The following is a 6,467-nucleotide window of genomic DNA, read 5'->3' on the forward strand; positions in this document are numbered from 1 at the left end:
GATAAAGGACATAAATGTGGATTATTGATCTAATGTCCATATTTTAAACAACGCGATGGAGCTGTAAGTTGTTGTAGAATTTCACGTCTACCAAACTTACCGGGTCTACTTCTCATTCATGACTGCCTCTTTATTTGATGCACTCCTCATTCAACGTATGGTGCAAGGGAGGGCTACAACCAACAGCGAGCATTCGGGACCATGAGAAAAAACAGAAGAAAATAATAATAAGAAGAACTATAATAATAATTACTAATTAATAATTAATACCATCAGTATTGAGGGTGCTTTAAAATAATAATAAATATTATAAATAAATAATATTATGAGTATTATACTACTATTAGAATCACATTATACCTGCCTCCTTTATTAATTTTTGTGAGCCTATGCTCAATAATAGCATGCAAAACAAATAACATATATAGCTTGGCAAAATACTTAATTTGGAAAAGATGTTTAGTTCCCATTTAATAAAAGCCTTTAAGATTTTGATATATCAAATGTAACTACATTGATTTTTTTTTTTTTTTAAATTAAGGATTTAGATGTAAACTTGTGACTTTGAAATCAAAATTGTGTATGAATTTTGGGTCAAGGTAACGAAATATGTTTTTGTGATTACCTTATTTTAACATGTTAGGAAGACTTCATGTTGGAACCACCATTTCAAATCCAAGCATTTATAAAATTATAACAGTGTTTTGTTTTTGTTTGTTTTGTTTTCTTTTGTTTTTACTGCCAAAACCTATCTTGATAAAATGTCTTAAATTAAAGAAGACTGAAAGGACAATATTAGAAATGGAAGACATTTCTGCATGGCGAGTTTGCTGGATAAAGATAAATATCACTAAATTTGTTTTTCAAACCATTGTGAATGACAGTTATACTAATATATATTCCATATAAATGCTTACAAGCATAATGTCAAGTTAGATAATTGAAGCAAATGCACTGGAATTGTTTTTCATATTTTATGTTATAGCATGTTCTGTACTCAGACACTAGGTGGGAGTATCAGACAAAGAGACACACATGTGGGGACACAACTATTGCTAAGTAGCAATATGAAATTCTAAAACGATTTTGGTAAAGATCATTATAATTCTTATTGTGGCCAGTTTGGAGTTCTAACTGGAAAATTATCTTATATGCATGTTAAAAAATTGTTTTGGAATGTATTAAGCTTCTGAAATTGCCTTAAGCCTAACGTATTTAAAATGTGTGTGTTTTTACTGAAGAGTTAGATCTGTGCCAGGAATCCAACCAAATTATATTTACCAATTCTGATAAGAAGACTGGTCAAACATCCAACAAAGATGGATATTCCAGAAATGTGATGGCTGCAAAAACCAGATTTTCTGCAGTCTGCATATTGCAGTAATTTGCAATTTGGCACTCAATGATACTGCTGTGATGACTGTTAAGGTATAGTTTAATGGCACTGTGCTTGAGGCTGTTTGTACTCAAGTAATGAAATGAATTTGTTTAAAAAAATAAAAAAAAGATGTATCGAGTTACTTTCTCTTTGCCTAAACTGCGCAGGGCATGGCACCCAACAGAGGAAACTCCACTCATTTTGTCTTCCTCTTTCTCTTGATACTCGATCATACAGATTGAGAATCTTAAACAATAAACAAAGTTATATAAATGAAGTGCAATTTTTTTTGTTTCAATCAACAAATTTAATAACCTTGAAAGATATTAAATATTGATTTATGATCTAACTGCAAATTGTTTTAAAATTCATCTTAATGAAACAAACATATGCTCACAATCTTGGAGAAGAAGAAAAAAAGTACTCTTGAACAAATAAATTCACATTTCCCGAGTTAATTTACAAATAATAAGTAAAACATACATACCAGCAGCATCTATGTCTGTCTATGTGGGTTGCCAAACACTGAGATAACAAACTGAGGCAAAGAAAGGCAAACACTTGTCTGGGCACAAGCAAACATTTCTCTCTACTTGAAGACAAGCCAACGTAACTTTACCTACTTTTTGTCATTACTCTGCCCTCTTATATGCTAATAATCTAACCTCCAAACACTGAGTGGAGAAATATAATTGTGTTTTTATGCAACTTAACACTACGGTTTGGTGTGGTTTTCTTATTCGCGAAAAGTTTTATTTTGAAACCATTTCCGGAGTCTCCTCATCAAATTTTGCTTTATTTTGAAACGCTCCACCGGAAACCGTTAGTTTCACTGCGCACGACTTGTCGGTTCGAACCTCGGGAAGAGCGGGTGGGGGCAGTTCTCCTGCTCCTCTCTCCTCCTTCCTGTCCGATTCTCTCATAAACGGCGCTTGTAACAAAGACGAGACAACAAGGGGGGTGATGGGAGCGCACACAGCACGGCCGACAGACAGACATTTATGAATTGAATTGAGCTCACCGGATATTATTTATTATTTTTTTGTCATTTTCAACGACCGTTTTTTAAGTTTTCCTCGTGACGGGAGCGGAGTTTACACCGAGCGGCTTTCTGACTTTCCAAAGAGAAGTAGTTCAAGATGCTAGACTCATTGTAGATCCGCAAAACCAAAGCGGAACAGTCAAAGCCTTGTTTTGGTAAGTTTTTATTTTTTATCTTATATGTTTTAGTTTAAATGAGAGTAAGTACATTTTTGGTTGTTTAGCTAGTGTGGATTGGTTGGCGGAGCACCTGTTCTACAAAAAACAGCTACTTGTCATAACTTTACATGGTATTATAATCTTGTTTTATTTTAAAGAAGTGACATTTGTCCCAGTTTGTAAAGAAATTTTATGGTGTTTTTATTGTTGTTTAACATAAAAACATATAACCCAATAATGAACGTATAACTACACAATAATCCCTATGCTTTTCTGCATATTAGACCAGTTTCTATTAATATGTAGTTATCTGTAAGGGTTTAGCTTTTTATTTAGCAACTTATTAATATAATAAATATAATCTGAATGTCATCTCAGTATAATTAATAACACATACAGGAATACTCTTCTCTCAGTAGCTACAACCAACATGTCAGCAGGAGTGTTTCCATGTTTTTCCTGGATTCTCATCCCATCTGCCCATGTATCCGCCCTTCTTCCTGAAACAGCTTTTCCGCTTTCCCTGGCCAGCGTGGAGCTTACCCACTTTTCACATGCATTGCGGTCCCCCTCCCCTCCAGCCACTTTATTTCAGACACTTCAGACAGATGGTGAAACTGTGTCCATCACACACAAAAGGAATTGTGTTTCAAAGCTGCCCCTCTTGTTCTCAAACTAGGCTGGTTTTAGGGGGTCACACCACTCGTATTGGGTTTAGTAAGACAAATAGTATTACAGTAAAGTCCACTGACCTGCCCTGAGTATGTAGACAAAACTGTAAACTGCTGGATTGGGCTATTGAACTAACTGGGTCATTGGAGCAAAGAGAGACAAAAGGGGTAGAGTGTGTCTAAAAGAGAGAATAAGGGGACTTGTTTTGTCCTTCATCCCGTTAAAACACAATCGCAATGTGTCGGTCTCCCACTGCCTGGATTAAACACACCCTTCAGTTTAACGTCTATATGCCACTCTGCACAATGAAAATAACCAGAGGGCCAAATCTAAAACCCTGCTGCTGTTGTACATCCTTACCTCACGTTGACTCTGAAACATTTTCTTATTGTTGTGAATTGAAAAATAATCATCTTGTAATATTAACTCTTCAGTGTGTGTGCATTTTCAGTGTGACTGAGCATGAAACATGAAACTCTGTCTTGTTTCAGCTAGTCGGCCCTTCCAAACTGGTCCGACTAGCTGGTGCACTTTTCTTACAAACTGGTTGACAAACGCTTGCCGATCAAGAACATGGTGTAATGGTTTGTTTTTTTTGTTTTTTTGACTGCAATTTATTGCAGTCAATAAAATAATTGATTGCAGTGATTAACTTTTAGGTAAAAACTAAAGTTACTGAACCTTTCAGTTAATACTCACTAAAAAACACAGCTCTGCAGGGGTTTTGTTAAATTCCGGAGACTTAATTGAAACACAGAAAAAAAAAGTAACATCCATTAAATACACAGTACTCCTTACAAGCTCAAAGTATCATATTAAAACATAGGGTCCCTTTAAAAATGTCTCCAGTCAAACTCCTCAACATTAATTAAAATTGCTCTAATTGATTAACTCAAAATGGTCTTTAGATCCAGGTAAATGTTATTTAATCTCCTATTCTTACCTTTATCCATCACTACACTAGAGCGCTGAAGCTAGCACCATACTGTTCTTCTCAGCACCCTTCACTGAACAGTTGTTAAAATCATCTCCCAAGTTGTTTAAATGATAATTGTTCTGAATCAAGAGAATAAATTAATCTGTGTTCCTCTTGGATTATTCGCTATTTTCAGTGAAGCAGTTCCACTTAAAATGTACGTACCTTGTCATTATTTACTGCAGCCAGGTGGTAGGTGTGTGTGTGTGTGTGTGTGTGTGTGTGTGTGTGTGTGTGTGTGTGTGTGTGTGTTTGGAGCTATCTTACAAAGCAGTTCGATAACATCTTTATGCTGCATGACTCAGAGGATGACTAACCCCTGTTTGTGTTTGATTTACCTGCTGCTTCCCTCACATCAAATAAATATGGTGAGGAAAATCTGTAGTGTGGACATTTGGTGACCCAGATCAAACAAATTTCCCTTCCTCATATTTCTACCTTAAGACCTTTTATAACAGCCTTGTGCAAAAGTATTCATACCCATTGAACTTGTCAAATTTTGTCATGTAAAATCTGCAAATCTTAGTATTCGTCTTTGGGATTTTATGCGATGGACCAACACAGAGCTCTACATAATTGTAAAGTGACATAAAATAAAGGAAATTATAAACAACCCTGACCCTCCCCTTCATGAGCCTGTCATAGAAAAACCATCGTACGCTTCTTGAAATCTGTTGTGATACAGGCGCCTTTGGAGATCTTTCCTGCCCACAGCCGTCACCAGAGTTACAACATTTAATTTCCCTTTGGGATCAATATAGTATTTTGGAATTTAATTTAATTTGAATAAGTAAATCTCATTATTGTGGCATTTAGCAAAAAAATAAAAAATAATTTTGGTAATTCCAACTGACCTAAAAACCGAGAAATGTGGTCTGATTTAACTTGAGGGAGTGAGAAAAAAAAGTTTATGTGCCTTTTTATTCTGTCTATATAAACCTTTGTGTTACATTAAAAACTATATGACATTATAATGGCAGTAGAGCATCCTGTTAATCAAAGCGCTACAGACAGACCTCAGAGGTCGGTCACCTCAGTCTCAGCAGGAAGCTAAGATCTTATGACCATCAGTGGAGACTCCCTCATTTGAATTTGCACATTTTGTTGCAATCTTATCTTTTGGTTTATGTACAGTGTGTTGAGAGACTAAAGAAGCTGACGTATATTTAGTGTATTAATAACTTCTCTGACTTATCTTATTTTTCTGACATCCTGCAGTGCCGGTCCTGCCTAACAGAAACAGAGCAAATATGCCACCTTCTTTTCACGCTCCAGCTCCAAGCCAATCAGGGCATCTTACCTACTTAAAGTTTGAGAACAGGTCAAGATACTGAGCTTTAGTTTCACTAGATAAAATTGTTAACTTTCTTCAAGGAAACATAGATGCTTAGAGATAAATATCTTACCTAATAAATACTAAGAGTCCCTGGTTTTGTAAGCGTCATACCTACGTTGTTGGTTAAAAAGAGGGTTAGGGGTATTTTGAAGATTACTGGCATATTTTGGCACAGAACCAGTAGATAAAATGTCTGGTTCCTAACATTCCTTTTCATAGAACAAGGAAGTTAAATGGCTTCTTAGTCGCACAAATGCTAGTTAAAACAATAATTGCCACTGGGAATTGCTAGAAAAAGCTCTGAAAATTTGCACCTATATATAACTCTGACTATATATGACAGAGAAGATTTGAGATTTGTTTCCTTATTCAGTTCATGCATTCATATGTTCTGTGTACCAAAAGGAAACGTGATGCAGAAAGTCCCCATGCAAGATCTGAGCCAGGAAACTGCTTAGTCCGATTAGCACTGGGATTAGCGCCGCGGTGATAACAAAAACATTTTGTTTCTATCAAATATAAGAAATAAAAAAAGAATATAAATGTTCTTAAAAGTTTAGTTTATTCTGTTTTGGGGCACATGAATGTTTTCTATCATCAAACTAAGTTTACAACCTGATGAAGATAACCTAATTACATACAAAAAGCCGTTTCTAAAATATAATATCGATAGCAAGGGGGAAAAGCGATCCAAACCAACCTGCCTCGATGCGGGGAAGTACATTTCTTTTGGTAAATCACAAATGAACTGTGATTTAAGTGGAGAGTTTCCAGTCACAAGTGCTGACCAAAAAGGACACAAAAGGCCGTCTCACTTGATTACAGAGAATTATGTTTTAATTTATTTGTTATTTTTGATGATGTCTTAATTACGGATCATGAAAACATTTAAGATTATAATCCAT

At 35.4% G+C, this 6,467-nt stretch overlaps 1 protein-coding gene across 2 annotated transcripts in view; it reads left to right on the forward strand.

The window, feature by feature from the left end:
* The first annotated feature begins 2,257 nt into the window (after nucleotides 1-2,257).
* LOC106942288 (rho guanine nucleotide exchange factor 15-like) overlaps nucleotides 2,258-6,467 on the forward strand; it is a 22,984-nt gene continuing 18,774 nt past the window's right edge. For both annotated transcript variants that reach the window (XM_015025533.1, XM_015025534.1), the window contains exon 1: nucleotides 2,258-2,575. The gene's annotated coding sequence lies outside the window, so the exon portion shown is untranslated. The remainder of the gene's footprint in view (nucleotides 2,576-6,467) is intronic.

This window comes from Poecilia latipinna, unplaced genomic scaffold, assembly GCF_001443285.1.
Source record: "Poecilia latipinna isolate Pla-1442-1.1 unplaced genomic scaffold, P_latipinna-1.0 Scaffold4163, whole genome shotgun sequence".
Classification (NCBI taxonomy): Eukaryota; Metazoa; Chordata; class Actinopteri; order Cyprinodontiformes; family Poeciliidae; genus Poecilia; species Poecilia latipinna.